This window comes from Hypanus sabinus, unplaced genomic scaffold (genome assembly GCF_030144855.1).
Source record: "Hypanus sabinus isolate sHypSab1 unplaced genomic scaffold, sHypSab1.hap1 scaffold_322, whole genome shotgun sequence".
Taxonomy (NCBI): Eukaryota; Metazoa; Chordata; class Chondrichthyes; order Myliobatiformes; family Dasyatidae; genus Hypanus; species Hypanus sabinus.
In genome coordinates this window covers 196,375-213,569 of record NW_026781230.1, presented here as the reverse complement: position 1 = coordinate 213,569, position 17,195 = coordinate 196,375, and the positions used below count along the sequence as shown (strand labels likewise).

The window sequence follows — 17,195 nt, the reverse complement described above, 5'->3', positions numbered from 1 at the left end:
GTTCTCTATAGGCCACCTAAGTGAGTTTGGGGTTTGGGGATGGCATTAAACAGGAAATTAGAAATGCATGCAATAAAGGAACAGTAGTTATAATGGGTGACTTCAATCTACATATAGATTGGGTGAACCAAATTGGTAAGGGTGCTGAGGAAGAGGATTTCTTGGAATGTAACCGGGATGGTCTTCTGAACCAACATGTCGAGGAACCAACTAGAAATCAGGCCATTCTAGACTGGGTATTGAGCAATGAGGAAGGGTTAGTTAGCAATCTTGTTTTGCGAGGCCCCGTGGGTAAGAGTGACCATAATATGGTGAAATTCTTCATTAAGATGGAAGTGACATAGTTAATTCAGAAACAAAGGTTCTGAACTTAAAGAAGGGTAACTTTGAATGTATGAGACGTGAATTAGCTAAGATGGACTGGCAAATGATACTTAAAGGGTTGACGGTGGATATGCAATGGCAAGCATTTAAAGATTGCGTGGATGAGCTACAACAATTGTTCATCCCAGTTTGGCAAAAGAATAAACCAGGGAAGGTAATGCACCCGTGGCTGACAACGGGAATTAGGGATAGTATCAAGTCCAAAGAAGAAACATATAAATTAGCCAGAAAAAGCGGCACACCTGAGGACCTGAGAAATTCAGAGTCGAGCAGAGGAGGACAAAGGGCTTAATTAGGAATGGGAAAAAATATTATGAAAGAAAGCTGGCAGGGAACATAACAAACTGACTGTAAAAGCTTTTACAGATATGTGAAAAGAAAAAAAAAAGATTGGTTAAGATTGTTTCCGATGTTGTGGAAGTACAGAACGAGGGGTCACAGTTTAAGGATAAAAGGGAAGCCTTTTCGGACCGAGATGAGGAAATCTTCTTCACACAGAGAGTGGTAAATCAGTGGAATTCTCTGCCACAGGGAAGATTGAAGCCGGTTCATCGGTTATATTTAAGAGGAAGTTAGATATGCCCCTTATGGCTAAAGGGATCAGGGGGTATGGAGAGAAGGAAGGTACAGGGTTCTGAGTTGGATGATCAGCCATGATAATATTGAATGGCGGTGTAGGCTCAAAGGGCCGAATGGACTATTCCTGACCCTATTTTCTATGTTTCTATGTGAAAACAAGACGGGAGACAGTTGCAAGTGATTTGTCGGGGGTTGGTGAGAAGCTTGGAGGGAGACCACAGGGTTGGAGAGAGGCGCAGATGAGTGACTGTGAGGTGTAGAGAGTCAATGAGACAGCCGTTTAGAAGTGAGGCGAGAGACTAGATGTTAGATAGAGCCGGCAGAGCAAGAGACTGGGGGAGGGTTATAGAGAAACTCGGGGATGAGACACAGACTGGGATGAGGGAGGATGGGGCATTGTGAGTCAGAGAAAACGTTTATGTACCGTGATTCATTAGAGGGTTTTCATACTCGCTCGTCATTTTAGGATCGCACAACTTCCATTGTAAAATCCCTCTGAAGCATCCATCCAGCCCTTTCCGTCTCGGACAGCCCCTTCCCTCCCTGTCACACTGACCCCCCTCTCCATCACATCTCGCGATCCCCTTCTCTGACCCACCTTCGCGACAATTCTCACTTCCTCTCCCGACCACCCTCTTCTGTATGACGCCCTCCCTCCCCTCCTCCGACTTGACCCTCACTATCTCGGTGACCCTCTTCTGAAATTGTGTTCCTGCCCTCTTTGTTGCTCCTTGTCCTTCACAATCGGGACAGTGCCTGCCTGCCGGCGAGAGATGCAGCGCCCCGGGGAGTGGAGGGGGTAGGTGTACGCGGACGGGATACAGCCAGCCCTGTTCCCGGTCTGCAGTCGGATTTAGAGTCGCAGCCGGAGCTCAGTGCAGACCTGAGCCGGGGTGGACTGGAAGTAGGTAGGGAGAATCTGGCCCGTGTCTCCGTCGCCTGTACCTTGAAGTACCCGTGTTCCCCCTCGGCGCAGCAGTTCCCTTCTACTTCCTATTCAATACCGTGATTCACCGGTGCCTATCCTCATCCGGAGGCAAAACGCCCCCGAGCTCCTTCCTCTGTCCCAGGCGGTAAGGGTGCTGAAGGCGCGGGTGCACCCCGAGTGTGCGTTCAGAGTGGCCTCGCCTCGAGGCGTTTTGGGTCCATAAGTCCGGAGGCCGAATATGCTGTGGGAAGGTGAGGGAAGGTTGGAGATTTACCTCAACTCCGTGATTCATGGGGGAGAGCCGTCCAGGTGGGTTGGTGATCAGAAGTCCAGGCACTCGTGTGTTTGGCGGTGCTCCTGGGCTCGGGGATTCCGTAGCCTGGAGGTCAATGGAAGGCTGGAGTAAAAGCATGGGAATGCGGGACTGCGCCGTTAGGGGGAGCTACTGGATGGAGGGATGTGGCGGGGAAGCTCGATTTGTCATTGTAACTATTTATGGAATAACACGAAACTGACTACTGTGAAAAAAAACAGCAACATTTTTGTTTTAGAGTGCATCACTCGGTACTGGCACACACCTTTCGTAAACGGGGACACACACTAATTCCAGAGGCCTGTGTCAGTACCAAAATAATGCCACCATCTCCCTATGTCTCTCCAGCCTGGTGTCACCCCAAACAAACCCCACTGCCCCGTTGTCCCAGCATATTCCCCATAGCCATGTGTCAGTCCTGAAACGAATCCCCCTGCCCCGCTCTCTCCCCACACCCTCGTGTCAGTTCCCAAACGAATCCCGTTACAGCGAACTGTCCACACGAACCTATGTCAGTCACTGAAGTAACACTGAGGTTGTCTACAAGAAGGGTCAGAGCCGTCTCTATTTCCTGAGGAGACTGAGGTCCTTTAACATCTGCCGGACGATGCTGAGGATGTCCTACGAAGCTGTGGTGGCCGGTGCTATCGTGTTTGCTGTTGTGTGCTGGGCAAGCTGGCTGAGGGTAGCAGACACCAACAGAATCAACAAACTCATTCGTAATGCCAGTGATGTTGTGCGGGTGGAACTGGACACTCTGACGGTGATGTCTGAAAAGACGATGCTGTAAAAGTTGCATGCCATCGTGGACAATGACTCCCATTCACTCCATAATGTACTGGTTAGGCAGAGGAATACATTCAGCCAGAGACTTATTCCACCGAGATGTAACACTGAGCGTCATAGGAAGTCGTTCCTGCCTGTGGCCATCAAACTATAAAACTCCTCCCTCGGAGTGTCAGACACACTGAGCCAATAGGTCCTGGACCTATATCCACTCGGCATGATAAACATTATTATTTAATTATTTATTTGTTATTGTTATATTTCTTCACCATTCTTGGTTGTTGCGGCTGTAACGAAACCAAATTTCCCTCGGGATCAATAAAGTATCTCTGTCTGTCTTTCTATTTGTCTATCTCCTCACAGGCCCGAAGATTCCAAGGTAATGAATTGGCTAAATGTAATTGTGATGCTTTAGGCTGGAATCTCAGAGCTAAAACAGGGAACGGATGCACCCTGGGAAATGTTCACCGGAAATGAGAAGGTATTTTAGGCAGCACTTGGATAGGGTTCTGGACAGGTGAAGGAGCCATGTTTGACAGAGATGTGGATCATCTGGTCAAGAGGAAGAAAGAAACTGGCCAGGTTTAGAAAGCTAGGATCGGACACGGCTGTAGAGTTACAAGGCAGCCAGGGACGAGGTGAAGAATGGAATTAGGGAACTTGAAAACCCCACGGCATTCTAGATGTGTGTGAAGAAGAGGATGACTAGAGTAAGAGTAGGACCGGTCAGGGGTAATGATGAAACACACGGCTGGATTTGGTAGAGGTGGGACAGGTCCTTAATGCGGACTTTACTTAAATTTTCAACAGTAAGAGCGATCCTAACATTTGGGAGGACAGTTCTAAACGGGCTGTTGTGCAAAAACAGGACGGGGATGTAAAAACGTGGATGTACAGGAACTTTTGAAAAACATTCGGATAGATAAGTCCTCTTGTGAAGTTGCGAGAAACCCCAGGTTACTGTGGGAAGCGGAGGAAGAGATTTCTGCGCCCTTGGCGATTACCTTTGCGTTATCACTGCCGCACTTGTAGTATAGGGGACCTAATTCAGTGACGGGCAAATTATTGGAGAATTTTCTTAGAAACCGAATTTGCGAGGTTTGGGAGAAATTGATTTCGGAGAAACAGAATGGCTTTGGGAAAGATAGGTCATAGCTCACTACCAGGTTCAATTCGGTGAGGATGTGTAAAGGTAGAAAGGTTTATCAGGTATACATAGATTTTAATAAGGCATTTGATACGGTTAACCGTGGTAGGACCGTTCATAACGTCAGAAGGCTTGATATCCAGGGAGAGTTGGCTGGTGGATTCAGGACTGACGCCCACAGAAGGCAGACTGTAGTTGTGGATGGAGCGTTTTCTCCCTGGATTTCGGTGACCAGTGGTGTCCTGCACGGATCAGTTTGAGACCCCCGGCTTTTGGGTTTTTATGAATGATTTTAGAAGGTCGTCACCGATTTCAACAGGACGGTGACAGGACGCAGAGCTGCGCTGAGAAGTTACAGATGGAGCTCAATCCGAATGTTACGGAGTGATTCTCTTTAGGAGAATGGATTTGAAGACAGAGGGACTACTTGCTCGAGTCAACCAAGGGTCGCACATTAGTACAGGTTCCATAATGGATAAGACTTTCTCCAATAAGCCGAGGGCCGCTCATCGGTACGAGAACCACAATCGGCACGGAGCGGTGCACTGCAGGAGCAGAAAGAAGTGTGATTGACAGGTGAGCTTGACCACATCCGCTGTTCTGCACATAATCATAGTGACGATTGTCTTATGAAAACAGTTGAACTCGGCTCTTCTGCTTAGAGCGAAGGAGGATGAGAGGTGACCTGATAGAGGTGTACAGGGTGATGAGAGTCATTGATCATGTGGATAGTCAGCGGCTTTTTTCCCAGAGCGGAAATGGTTGCCACAAAAGGACACAGGATTAGGGGGCTTGGGAGTAAGTACAGATGAAATGTCAGGGATAGGTTTTCTACGCAGAGAGTGGTGTATGTGTGGAATGGGCTGCCAGCAAAGGTGGTGGAGGCGGATGCAATAGGGTGTTTTGAGAGACTTTTGAATAGGTACATGGAGCTTAGAAAAATAGAGGGCTATGGGTAACGCTAGTAATATCTAAGGTAGGGACATGTTCGGCACAACTTTGGGCCAAAGGGCCTATGTTGTGCTGTAGGTTTTCTAAGTTTCTATGTTTGTATGAAAGACAATACACCTGAAAGCAAATCAGGAGAAAGACAGACAACTTCGTGGCAAATAATAGAACAGCCTGAAAACCTGCGGAATGGTCACAGACTTCACTTGTTAAGTTTTCTTCAAACATAGAATGGATGGCGAAATACTCGTAGAATTGTGGCGGGTTTGAGAATATCTTTAAAGTTAAATCGACTGCATCGCTGGTCACGGGTATGGGGTGGTCAAGTCATTCGCTGGAAGAGGTCAGGTTCCTGCCAAACACCCCATGTTGTGCTTGAAAACACTGTTCTTCAAACTGTCCACAGCCCTCTCTAATTTCCTGAGGACACGTTCCATTTTTGATCACAGGCCTCTGGAATACCGCTGTGGATCTTTTACAGTGTTTGGAGGAAAATAAGTGCTGTTTTATTGTAATACATGTCAGCTGTCATGTCATTCCATCATTCACACTGCCCGGATTGACTGGAATGGACGAAAGAAAAGAAAGAACGAACGTTCCCCTTTAATAAATAAGTGTTCTCCATTTCACCCGACAGAACAAACTCCATCCTCAATCTCAGAAGTGAATGTGCTCCGTCAAATGTTAAAAAAATAATTTGACTTCAATAATGCATGCCGACTTTAAAAGCAACACAGATATAAAAATATCCTACTTAAATTGCTGAAGCCAGGTATCATGGAAAATAACATGGAAAATTCACATCATACTTTATTTAAAGTAAATAGATTGCAATATCCCTTGAGGAGTCAAATTAATGACACGGAGACAGTGAGTAAAAATAGTTTAACGCAATTGTTTGTGCAGTTGGTTGTCACTAATGTCCCTGACGTGATAGCCACGCTAATTGTCTTGTGGAATTGTGGAATTGTTCTCACCTCAATAAAAGTCTGCTAAACCGATCCCCAGTCAACCTGAGCAGCTGAAACGCTCCGTAAAACTGAACGCTGCTTCTGACGGAACATGGGATATGCGGCGATTTACTACATCGCAGCCATTTTCTATCCCTCACTTGTAGCGGTTGGTGTCCCCGGTAAGATGCCGGAGCTGGTCACTTTATGTATGGTGCTGTCGTTACTCTGCTGCGGTATAAGCACTGTTACTGAGCACAAATGCTACCGTCGGTGGAAACGTGTTTCCGGAATGAAGGATTCCGGCATCTAATGGTTTTATTTTCATTTTTCATACTTCACTCACAGTGCTTTCTTCTTTTTTCGATATTGACACTGCTTCATAATTTGATCGAAGTGATCTTTCTTTTATCAATTATGTTTGTGCCGATATTGACATTGTTTCATAACTTCACTTCGCTAGGCCTTCTGAAGTAATGCTGGTCTCTGCTTTTCTAAGTCCGAGTCTCTATCAGTGCAGACACTCCGACCTTTTAACAATGTGACAGCTTATTTAAATGACGGTCCAGTCTATTTGCGACTCGTCGGTCTGTTCTTCTGTAAGGCACTAAAAGGTAACTCGTGTTTTATATCTCCTCACTTTGATACAACTACAAATAATCACGTCTGTTCTTTCACTTCCAATAATGGAAACGGTGCGGTTTACAGGAGCGATCGACTGCTCAACGGTCCGTGAGTCGTGGAACTCGGATGCCTCGCTCTAAACTGTGGGAAGGTCGCCAATCCACTGACACTCACATCCGTCATTGTCCTCCAGCCGGAGTGCAGCGACTGAGACCGCACACACTGGACTCCCGCTTTCCACTTCCAAACAGGCCATACCCTGCATAGCATCGGTAGAATGGGGACATTCAGGGAACTGACTATATTCCTATTTTGTTTCCAAATTTCTTGCAGTTAACTTAACGGCGATTGCGATCCTTTCTCGGGGGAAATGCGGACTCTCCAAATGCATCACCCGTTACCTGGTTGGAATGGCCACAGCGGATCTGATGGTGGTTATCGTTGTTGCTTTGGTGGAACAGACCAACAATATCTACATTTATTCCTGATCCCTACTCATCACTCCCGTATGCGCTCTGACACTTGTATTTCGGTTAGTAACGACGGACTGTTCTGTTTGGTTCACGGTCAGTTTTACCTTCGATCGCTTCATCGCAATATGTTGTCGAAAGCTGCGGGAGCGATACTGCACCGAGAGAACAGCAACGGCGGTTATCGTGACCGTGGTTATAGTGAGCTGCGGGAAATGTGTCCCGTTATACTTTGCTATTGAACCTTACATCATCATTGATAACACGCCGTGGCGGTGCGCCCTCACACATGAATACGCTACTTCACCCTTGTGGAGAGGATACGCATTACTGGACTGTATTTTAACACCATTGATACCAATCGGCTTAATCCTGGTGTTTAACGGGTTAACTGTAAGACATATCGTTGTGGCAAATAGAGTCCGCAGAAAGCTTCGGCACAGCAGCGACAATCAGAAAGATGCCGAGGTGGAAAAACGCAGAAAATCGATGATTTTGTTGTTTTCTATATCAGCTAATTTCATACTATTATGGATGCCTGATGTAGCCCATTCCCTGAAATGGCAAAAGGAAAACTATTTTTACCAGGACAGATATTTGAGTTCCTCAGTATACATCCTACAACAATTTGGGTTCATGTTTCAAATGCTCAGCGTGTGCACCAATACTTGTATCTATACACTGACACAGAGGAAATTCAGAGAAGAGCTGAGGAATGGAATAAAGTATGTGTTTACATTAACTGGCCATCGATGTAGATAATGCCCGCGTCTAACGACAATTCAGTGGAGTTTTAAAATAAAGCTGTTTTTCAATGAACAGGTTTGGCAAATATGTCATTAATTCAAACAATCATATGCCTGGTCATCCGGGAAATGCAGAATTCGCAGAGTTGATGACTTCATGCAGTTCAGGTAGGTCGCAATACAAACTCTCAATGCTTCTGGCGTGATTGTCACTTTGGTTGAAGTATGTTCCAAACTGTCACAGACACTCGACTGTCATAAGGGCAGGGATGGCTCCAGGAATTTCCGGGGTTCAGATGTTTCAAAATGGGCAGATTCGGGTAACAAACTGGAAAGTGAGTGCGATGGGAAACCAGGGATATTATCGCAGCTGCAGATACGGAGGGCAACAGTGAGACAAACAGAGATATGTGATCACCTCATTTGGATTATTCTATACAGCCGCCCCTCTAACAAAAAAAAACCTGCAACGGGAACAGTGAGGAACCGATCGGGAAGCGGGACTTGGACGTTTGTCATGTTATTGACATGGGTAACTGAAACTTCCACAATATTATTTGGCATCTCCCCAAGGTGAAAAGTTTCGGTACAGCATAATTTCTCAGTTGCGTCCAGGAAGGATTAATGTCACTATAAGAAGACAGGTGGACTAGCGACTAGTCCGTACCGGATCTAATATTAGAAAAGGAAACGAATCAGGTGACAGATCTTTCCGCGGCTCAGCATTACAGAACAATAGGGCACAACTCCCCTCCACTTACCTTGACCAGGGAGCATGGGAACTATTTAATTGGGGATCAGCGAATTATGGTGCTACCTGGCAGGAACTCGGGAAGGTAAATTGGGAAATGATCTACTCAGGGAAATACGCAACAAATATGATGGGATTGTATTGGGAGCACTGACATACGGTTCAGTATAGGTTGTCTCCGTGAAGCAGGGAAAGGATGATAGCGTAAAGTAACTCTGGGTGACAAGAAAGTTGGAACAACTCCTCAAGAGGAAGAAAGAACGATACTTAAAGATTAGGTAGAAAGAATCAGGTAAGGCTATAGCAGTTCAAAATGTAGAAAGGAAAACAATTAACAATGGAGTTAGAAGAGGTCGAAGGGGACTTGAGAAGTTCTTGGCGAATTGTACTATGACGAACAGGCGGAGACTGGAGAGAGTCTGTGCAGATCAGAGGAAAACTTGTATCTGGAGTCCAAAAAGGCAGTGAAGCTCCTCACTGAATACATTGATGAATGTGAACACAGCTCGAACATGCCGACGCTCAGAAAGTGGATGCGCTGGAAACTTGGAAAACATTATGATAGATGATTCCCCGTAACCGGAAGGGATATAGTCCAGGTAATTTGGGAAAGCGAGTGAAGATATTCCTGAGATTTTGAACAGGATATTTGTATCTTCGCTGGCCACGGAAGTAGAACTAGATGACTTGGGGTGTGCGGGGAGGGTGGAAAATGTTATTCATTTGTTGACGAAAGATAATAGGGATACTTCCAGGTATTACAGACCAGGGAGCCTTACATCAGTAGTGGGTAAAGTACTGGAGAGGATTACTGAAGAAGGAAATTATGAACATTTGGAGAAACGCTGTCTGGCTACGGAGAGACAACATGGCATGTTGTCCTTTATGAGTCAGATTGAATTATTTGAAAATAAATGAAAATAAAACCAACAGATGAACCAGGACAGTCGATGTGGGTGCATTAATTCTGCTCAGGTGTTTGATCAGTTCCCCATAGTGGACTCACTCAGAAAATCAGGAGGCGTGGGATCGAAGGGAACCTGGTTGCGTTGATTCAGATTTGGCTTCCTAACTGAAGGTAGATCATGCAGTAGTTAGGGTGAATTCTTGCTGGAAGACAGCGGACAACCGTGTTCCGCACGGAGGGTCGAAATTGTGGTAAAAGTTACAACTCTATTTTGGACTCTGCAGTTACAATGTTCCGAGAAACAGGACTGAGGGAAATAACCGATTTAATCTGATCACCCAGCAACAGCTGGAAAGTTAATGGAATTAGAGTTGACGATGTAAGCAAATCGCTGAACTAGTGACTGCTCCGGCACGTTATCTTAACTATCCCGTCATTTACATATTACGTAAAGATGCTAATTTATGGAAATAGGGCTGAAAACGTAAGCAGATCGCTCAGCTATTGACTGAACCGCCACGTTATCTAAACTGACCTGTCATTAACATATTACAGGACAGATGCTACAATGACTTCAAAGCAATCATTTCCAGTGGAGCCCTACAACTTAAAAACAACATTTCAAAGTGTTCAGCAGCAGGTTTTTCTGCTTATTAAAATAACTAGCCTTCCAAAATGCCAATTCCAAATTCCCAATTCAAGTACACACCAATTTATCTGAATGCCAATTTACCTCTGAATCGTGGTTTTATCATATCGGGTGTAGATACACTCACATTTCGATCTTTTTAACCCTGAATCCACATGGCCGGTGTGGAATCCGTGTCTCCGTCTGAAATCAATAATAAATGAAACATACAAAACTACACAAACTGAAAACGCAACGAAGGCAAATCAAATATTCGGGCTGACACTTGTCTTCCTTCAAAACCATCGCAGTCAATTGGAGAATACAGAATAAACAACTTCCAAAGCTTCCATCCTTTATCATCTCACATCTGCGCTTCCATCCTTCATCATCTCACATCTGCGCTTCCATCCTTCATCTCACATCTGCGCTTCCATCTTCTCACGCTGTAACCATCCATTAACTCCGTCTCCACCCTTTAGTATGAGCAAGGACAGAGGGAGCAGACAGTATCAACGACTTTCTGGATTGGTCGGTGCTGTGAGACATTAAAGCTCTAACCCAGATACACAGTTAGACAGCCAAAGGAAACCACCGCACAGAAACAGGGTCTTCAGCCCGTCAGGTCAATGAGGAATTATTTAAACTGCCATCGACCTCACCAGGAACGTGGCCATCCATATCCCAGTACCTATCCAGTCATCTCTTAAACGTTCACATCGGAATCTCAATTACCATTTGTGTTGGCAGCACTGTCTACTCTCTGGAGTCCATCTGGGTGAAGAAGCTTCCCCTCCTATTTTCCTTAAACATTTCACATTTCACCCTTCACCCATGATCTCTGGTTGTATTCTCGCCCAACATCAGTGGAGAAAGCCCGCTTGCATTTTTATACTCTCTATACGCGTCTTAATGTTGTATAGCTCTGTCATAATCTCCCCTCTGTCTTCTACCTGCTCGGGAATACCGTGCTAACATACCGAATCGTTCCTTTTAATTCAAAACATCCAGGCCCGGCAATAGCCGTATAACTTTGTTCTGTATTCGTTCAAACGTATTTATATCTGCACTGTTGGTAGTTGAGCAAAAACACAACAATATTCCAAATTAGGCCTCAATAATTTTTTAAACAGCATCGACATAACACCCCTACTCCGGTACTCAGTACTTTCGTCTCCATTTTTTTTGCGACGCTTTCTAACTGTGCAGCCACTTTCATTGAATTATGGACCTGCATTCCCAGATTCGTTTGTTCTATCGTACTCCTCAGTGCCTTGTTTCTCATTGTGTCAGATCAACCCTGGCTGGTCCTCACAAAGTGCAACATCTAACACTTGTGTATGTGTTACATTCGATCCGCCGTTTTTCAACCCGTTGTTCAAATTGGTCCAGATCCCACTTAATGCTCCGTTAGTCTTCCTCACTGAGGAGAAAGAGACTGGGGAATGTAAAGAGACGGCGGCGAGAGTCTGAGAAGGACAGGAGGGAAAGAGAGGCAGCCGAGATTTTAGGAGAGGAGAAACGGCAGTGGGGGAGAGAAACTGAGCGAGACCGGGTGGGGCGGGGTAGAGGCGGAGACCGAGGGCTTAGAGAAAGACCAGGGGGAGGGAGAACGGGGAAATCGAGAGATCTGGAGTGAGAACAGATATTTGTGACGTGGAAAGATCAATGTGAGGAGGAAGATTGGAAGAGAACTCGGAAGGGTCCGAGACAGGTGTGGATATGAGTGAAAGAGGGTAGGAAGAGAAATTGGCCCAGGGGTGGTTTGGGGAGACTAGTGGATACAGAGAGACGCGAAATTAAAATATTTGGAAGGGTAATAGACACAACGGGTTGAGAGAGAGACTAGGATGAGGTCGGAAAGTGTGAGTCAGAGAATACAGTCCATAAATGCACTGAGCGATTAGAGGAGTTTCCTTCCTGCAGGGAATTCTGGGATTACAGCGCTTCCATTCTAAATTCCTTCAGAAACAAGCAACCCGTGTCTCCATGCTCTGATGGTGTGTAACATGTGGTTTGGATCATAGAGCAGAACCGTCTCGGTAAGTAGCCCCGACAGAACTTAATCATTGGATGTTCCAGCTTGGGAGAACAAGCATGCAGCAAGAAAACTATGTACGGAGAGCATGAAGAGTCAATCATGAATCAACACTCCCCTACCACCGCCACCACAATAACTTATTACCCTCTCCGAACGGTGGATTGAGATGCCTTCAGCTGCTCCACTGAAGTGAGCCGTGTCTCCATGAGACAACACCCCTACCACCGCCACCACAATAACTTATCACCCTCTCCGAACGGTGGATTGAGAAGCCTTCAGCTGCTCCACCGAAGTGTGCCGTGTCTCCATGAGACAACACTCCCCTACCACCGCCACCACAATAACTTATTACCCTCTCCGAACGGTGGATTGAGATGCCTTCAGCTGCTCCACTGAAGTGAGCCGTGTCTCCATGAGACAACACCCCTACCACCGCCACCACGATAACTTATTACCCTCTCCGACGGTGGATTGAGAAGCCTTCAGCTGCTCCACCGAAGTGAGCTGTGACTCCATGAGAGCACTCCCCTACTACCGCCACAATAACTTATTACCCTCTCCGAACGGTGGATTGAGAAGCCTTCAGACTGTTCCACCGAAGTGAGCCGTGTCTCCATGAGACAACACTCCCCTACCACCGCCACCACAATAACTTATTACCCTCTCCGAACGGTGGATTGAGAAGCCTTCAGACTGTTCCACCGAAGTGAGCCGTGTCTCTATGAAACACTGAAGGCAACAGTCCCCCATTTCCCTCCGAAACAGCAATGTTGAAGTTACGTCATGTGTTTTGCTTTCTAGTAACTGGCCTTTTGTGGTAATCGTGCCGGGTAGAGGTGGCTCCATGTCCCATCGTTTTAGTATGCTTTGAAGGCTTCCGAACCGACCTCTTTTCCGGTAATGGTAATGGCTGAACTTCGCTGATCGCTGAAAGGTGTCGCAGCTGCATTCCCGAGAGTCAAGTCCACCTGGTCCTTCAGCAGCTCGTTAAACTGCCGATTAATTTAGACAGATCAACAGTACGTTTCTTAAAGGGAAATTACGGGCTTCAGATTGATGCGAATGTGGTACAGAGGAAGCACATCGAGACATTTTGCGAGCTGTCGGCGGTAAGTCGTCTGTATCGACAGTGCCATTGTGGATCTTTGAATTTATACACGAACCCAAAGCTCCCTGAAGCCTCATCGATGATGAAGGCATCCCGCACTTACCTGAGCCTACAATCTGCATCACATCGCACAGCATGGTTAAACACGATCTGTCTTTGATCTGTACAGCTAATGGAATAACGATGCATAAATTGCAGGCCATTGAGTCTACCAGCGCTGGCGGAAATCTCTGCAGATCTGCTCTCGTCTCTGCTGCTGCTGCAGACAGCGTCTGCTCAGCAGGGAAGTGTTGTGTTGACGGGGACTGGCTCTCTGCAGATCTGCTCTCGTCTCTGCCGCTGCTGGAGAGAGCGGCTGCCCAGCAGGGAAGTGTGGTGTTGACGGGGACTGGCTCTCTGCAGATTTGCTCTCGTCTCTGCCGCTGCTGGAGAGAGCGGCTGCCCAGCAGGGAAGTGTTGTGTTGCATCCCTCGAAGCGTGCACAGCATTTCCTTGAGAGATTCGGTAGGGAGGCCGACCTGTAAGACTTTGTGTTGATGTGGTTTTGTTCTCTGCAGAGCTCTTCTCATCGCTCTCACTGCTGCAGACCCTCATGATATAAAACACCTCGTTAATCCACCCCTCAGCGTCCTGTGCAGCAGGGAGACATCTGTCAGTTTACACAACATCGCCTTATAACTCAAACCGGGTGTTCCAGGTCACATCCTTATGAAACGTTTCCTTACAGGTGAGCAGCCGCTGTCGGTAGCAGTGTTACCGAACATGAGAAGGACTCCGCAGAGAGCAAACTCACATGAACATGAAGTCTAACAGATTGGCTGAGAAGAATTGAAAGACTGAGAGGCCCCAATGAATTGTTTATGAAAGTGTTTTCAGAAATACTGCAAAGACTAGACACATACTATTATAGGTTGCGTACAACGAAGACGAGGCATTACGTTTTCCCCGAGGGTGGAGTACTCCGGTTAATCCCCACGCGGAATTGAGACAACCATTCTGCAGGGAGTGAGAAACAGAATGGAACCGTTTGGCAAAACGACCGTGACAGGACTCGAACCTGAAATCTTCTGATGACTTCCAATCGAGCTCCGAAGTCAGACGCCTTATCCATTAGGCCACACGGTCCTATTGTAGAAGTAATGTCAGGGGAAAAATGGGGACCATGCTGACTGCTGCAAGTAGCTTCCACGTGTAGAATGATTTCCCAACCGAGCTAAAAGTACTGATACGCAGTGTTTTCATCCCAGGTGAGCATTCAGCCATTGTTTTCAATATCTCTGCATTCATTCTTGCTTTGGTCTCTTCTTTTAAATTCAGTTATCTCTTTCTGTCACACAGAAAGGAATTCCCAAAGGTACACGTCACTGACTTCAGCGGCGGCGTTATATTCTGGGATTGGAATCCCAATTAGGATTGAATAAGCAGGGCCAGGAGTGAGTGGACGATCAGGGTCGATGCCATTCATTTGACAATGCCTGGGGAGCGGTTGTCAATGGTACTCAGCACAAAAAGTCTACCAGCCAGAAGGGGAACGGAAGAGGAAGGGAGAAAAGGAGAGAGATGGAGAGATACAGGGCTGGTGGGGGAGAGAGAGAGAGAGAGAGAGAGAGAGAGAGAGAGAGAGAGAGAGAGAGAGAGAGAGAGAGAGAGAGAGAGAGAGAGAGAGAGAGAGAGCGACAGACAGACAGACATAGAGACAGAGAGAGAGAGAGACAGACAGAGAGAGGCAAACAGACAGAAATTCTTACAATTTCGTTAGGGAAACGAAATCGCAGGTTCGCACTCTGGGGTTCACATAAGATCCCGTTTGAGTTGGTCTGTCGGTCTGTCATTCTCCAGCTATCCCTTCCCATTGATGTATCTCCCTCTCTGAGTATGTGGAGGTGTCTGAAAGCTACTGCCTGGTCTCTACAAGCAAGGCGATATTCCGCCACTTTAAAGCAGCAACCCCTTTGCCTGCTGTCCGATGGTACGTTGAGAGAGTGGAAGGTGGAAAGTGCGTTTGGGGAGAATCAACTTCGACGAGGAGTAAGTGTGGTAACGTCGAGCCGGATGATGTCTCGTCGGCAGGTAGCGATGAAAACGTCCGGGGAGGGGTAGAATCAGATCGGGTTGTCCAAGAATTGGAGGAGGGTTTCGAGACGGGAGAAGTGATTATCAGTGCGGGGTTGAAAATTCGTTCATAAAAGGTAGGGTCGGAAACGGAGTTCAATGTGAAGTACATATCACCTTCCAAGCAACAGCTCGTCCCGAAAGTTTGAGAAGTTTCAACGCGTTGTTTATGTAAGTATTTGTAGAAATACATCACAGACGCGACGCATAACATAATTTACATACAATGAAGAAGTGATATTTCGCTCGGTTTCCCAGCAGGGCGGAGTAATCCGGTTAATCGCCGTGCGTGCAGTTGTTTCACATGGTGCAACTGTGCTGCAGATAGTGGGGGACAGAATGGAACCAAAACCGTCAGGTTGGTAAATCGACCGTGATTAGACTCGAACCTGCAATCTTCTGGTGACTTCGAATTAAGCACCGAAGTCGGACGCCTTATCCATTCGGCCACACGATCGTCTTCTGCAAGAAAAGCGAAGAGAAAAAATGCGAAACGTGCGAATTGCTGTCAGGCATTTCCGCGAGATGACTCATCCGCTGACCGATCTAAACGTAATTTTAAAACGCAGTGTTTTCATCCCAGATGAAAATTCGACTACTGTTGTTAATATCAATAAATTTTGCAACTTTGTTTAAATGTAATATTCTATTTCGCTGTTTCTCTTACAGAAAAAAAAACATCTGTAAAGATGCACGCCACTGACTTTTGAGGCGGCCTTATATTCTGGGATTGGAATCAGCGAAAATGGTCCAATAAAAACAATTCGTCATTGATAGAGATGCGTGCTCTCTTTTTCTAAATGTCAACCGTCGCTGGCAAGACGCCAGAACCGACCAGCCTGCGCTTGTGTCGGTGAAGGTTAGGACATTGGGATCTGCTGCCTCAGGCAGTACTTGGTACCCTTCAGTGTTTCTCTAGTTTAGTAGCTATCGGATTCTTACAATTGCCAATACACGAAAAGCCGTTGTTTTGAAGCCGGATGAGAATTAACTATAATATCCGTTTTCTTGAAGTCAAACAACATGATGAACAAGCCACTAGACATACATTTACTTCGATACAGTGCTGTCTCACTGTACAGCTCGAAACATACTTTTTCTCAAGAGTTACAGGGCACTGAATCGATCAATCTGGAATAGCACGGCGGTAGCGGCTGAAATGCCAGTAATAGCTAGTTCTGTTTTTGCTGTGGTTAGCACCTGTCTCCATAAGCCTTCCTTCCCCATGTCCATGAATTCCGATAAGCATTACAGGCAAACTAAAGAGAGGTGGAATCTGAAAACAAATGTGTCGAACAGAAGCGGGGTTTTTACGTGCTGTGAAGAAATTCAGAAATTTGGAACGCAAGAGCGAGAAGAGCAGACGAGGTGGCCGAGAGGTTAAGGCGATGGACTGCTAATCCATTGTGCTCTGCACGCGTGGTTTCGAATCCCACCCTCGTCGCGACCTCTTCCTCTGAGGCGCCATCGGTTGGAAAACATCCAGATCTGCAATGTTTACCAGATAGTTTGTTTTGTGAGTTTTGAAAAATAATGTTCACAATTAGAACTTGTCTCCATATTTGCCCTTAAAAAATAACATTAGGAGAGGAATTAGGCCGTTGAGCCCATCGGGAATGGCTGATACATTATCCATCTCAACCCCAGTTTCCTACCTTCTCCTCGACACACGTGGCCCCCGCACTGATTATGACACTGTCAATCACCTCTTTTAATACATCGATTGACGGCCTCCACGACTATCCGTGGCAATGAATTCCACAAATTCCTAGC

The 17,195-nt window shown here is 46.3% G+C and overlaps 2 non-coding genes across 2 annotated transcripts; one reads left to right on the top strand and one right to left on the bottom strand.

Moving 5' to 3' along the window:
- Positions 1–14,346: 14,346 nt before the first annotated feature.
- On the bottom strand, positions 14,347–14,435 carry trnar-ucg (transfer RNA arginine (anticodon UCG)). The gene is given in 2 exon segments: positions 14,347–14,382; positions 14,399–14,435. It is a non-coding gene; the product is annotated as a tRNA-Arg (tRNA).
- Positions 14,436–16,784: 2,349 nt separating this feature from the next.
- On the top strand, positions 16,785–16,866 carry trnas-gcu (transfer RNA serine (anticodon GCU)). Its single transcript has one exon. It is a non-coding gene; the product is annotated as a tRNA-Ser (tRNA).
- The last annotated feature ends 329 nt before the right edge of the window (positions 16,867–17,195 follow it).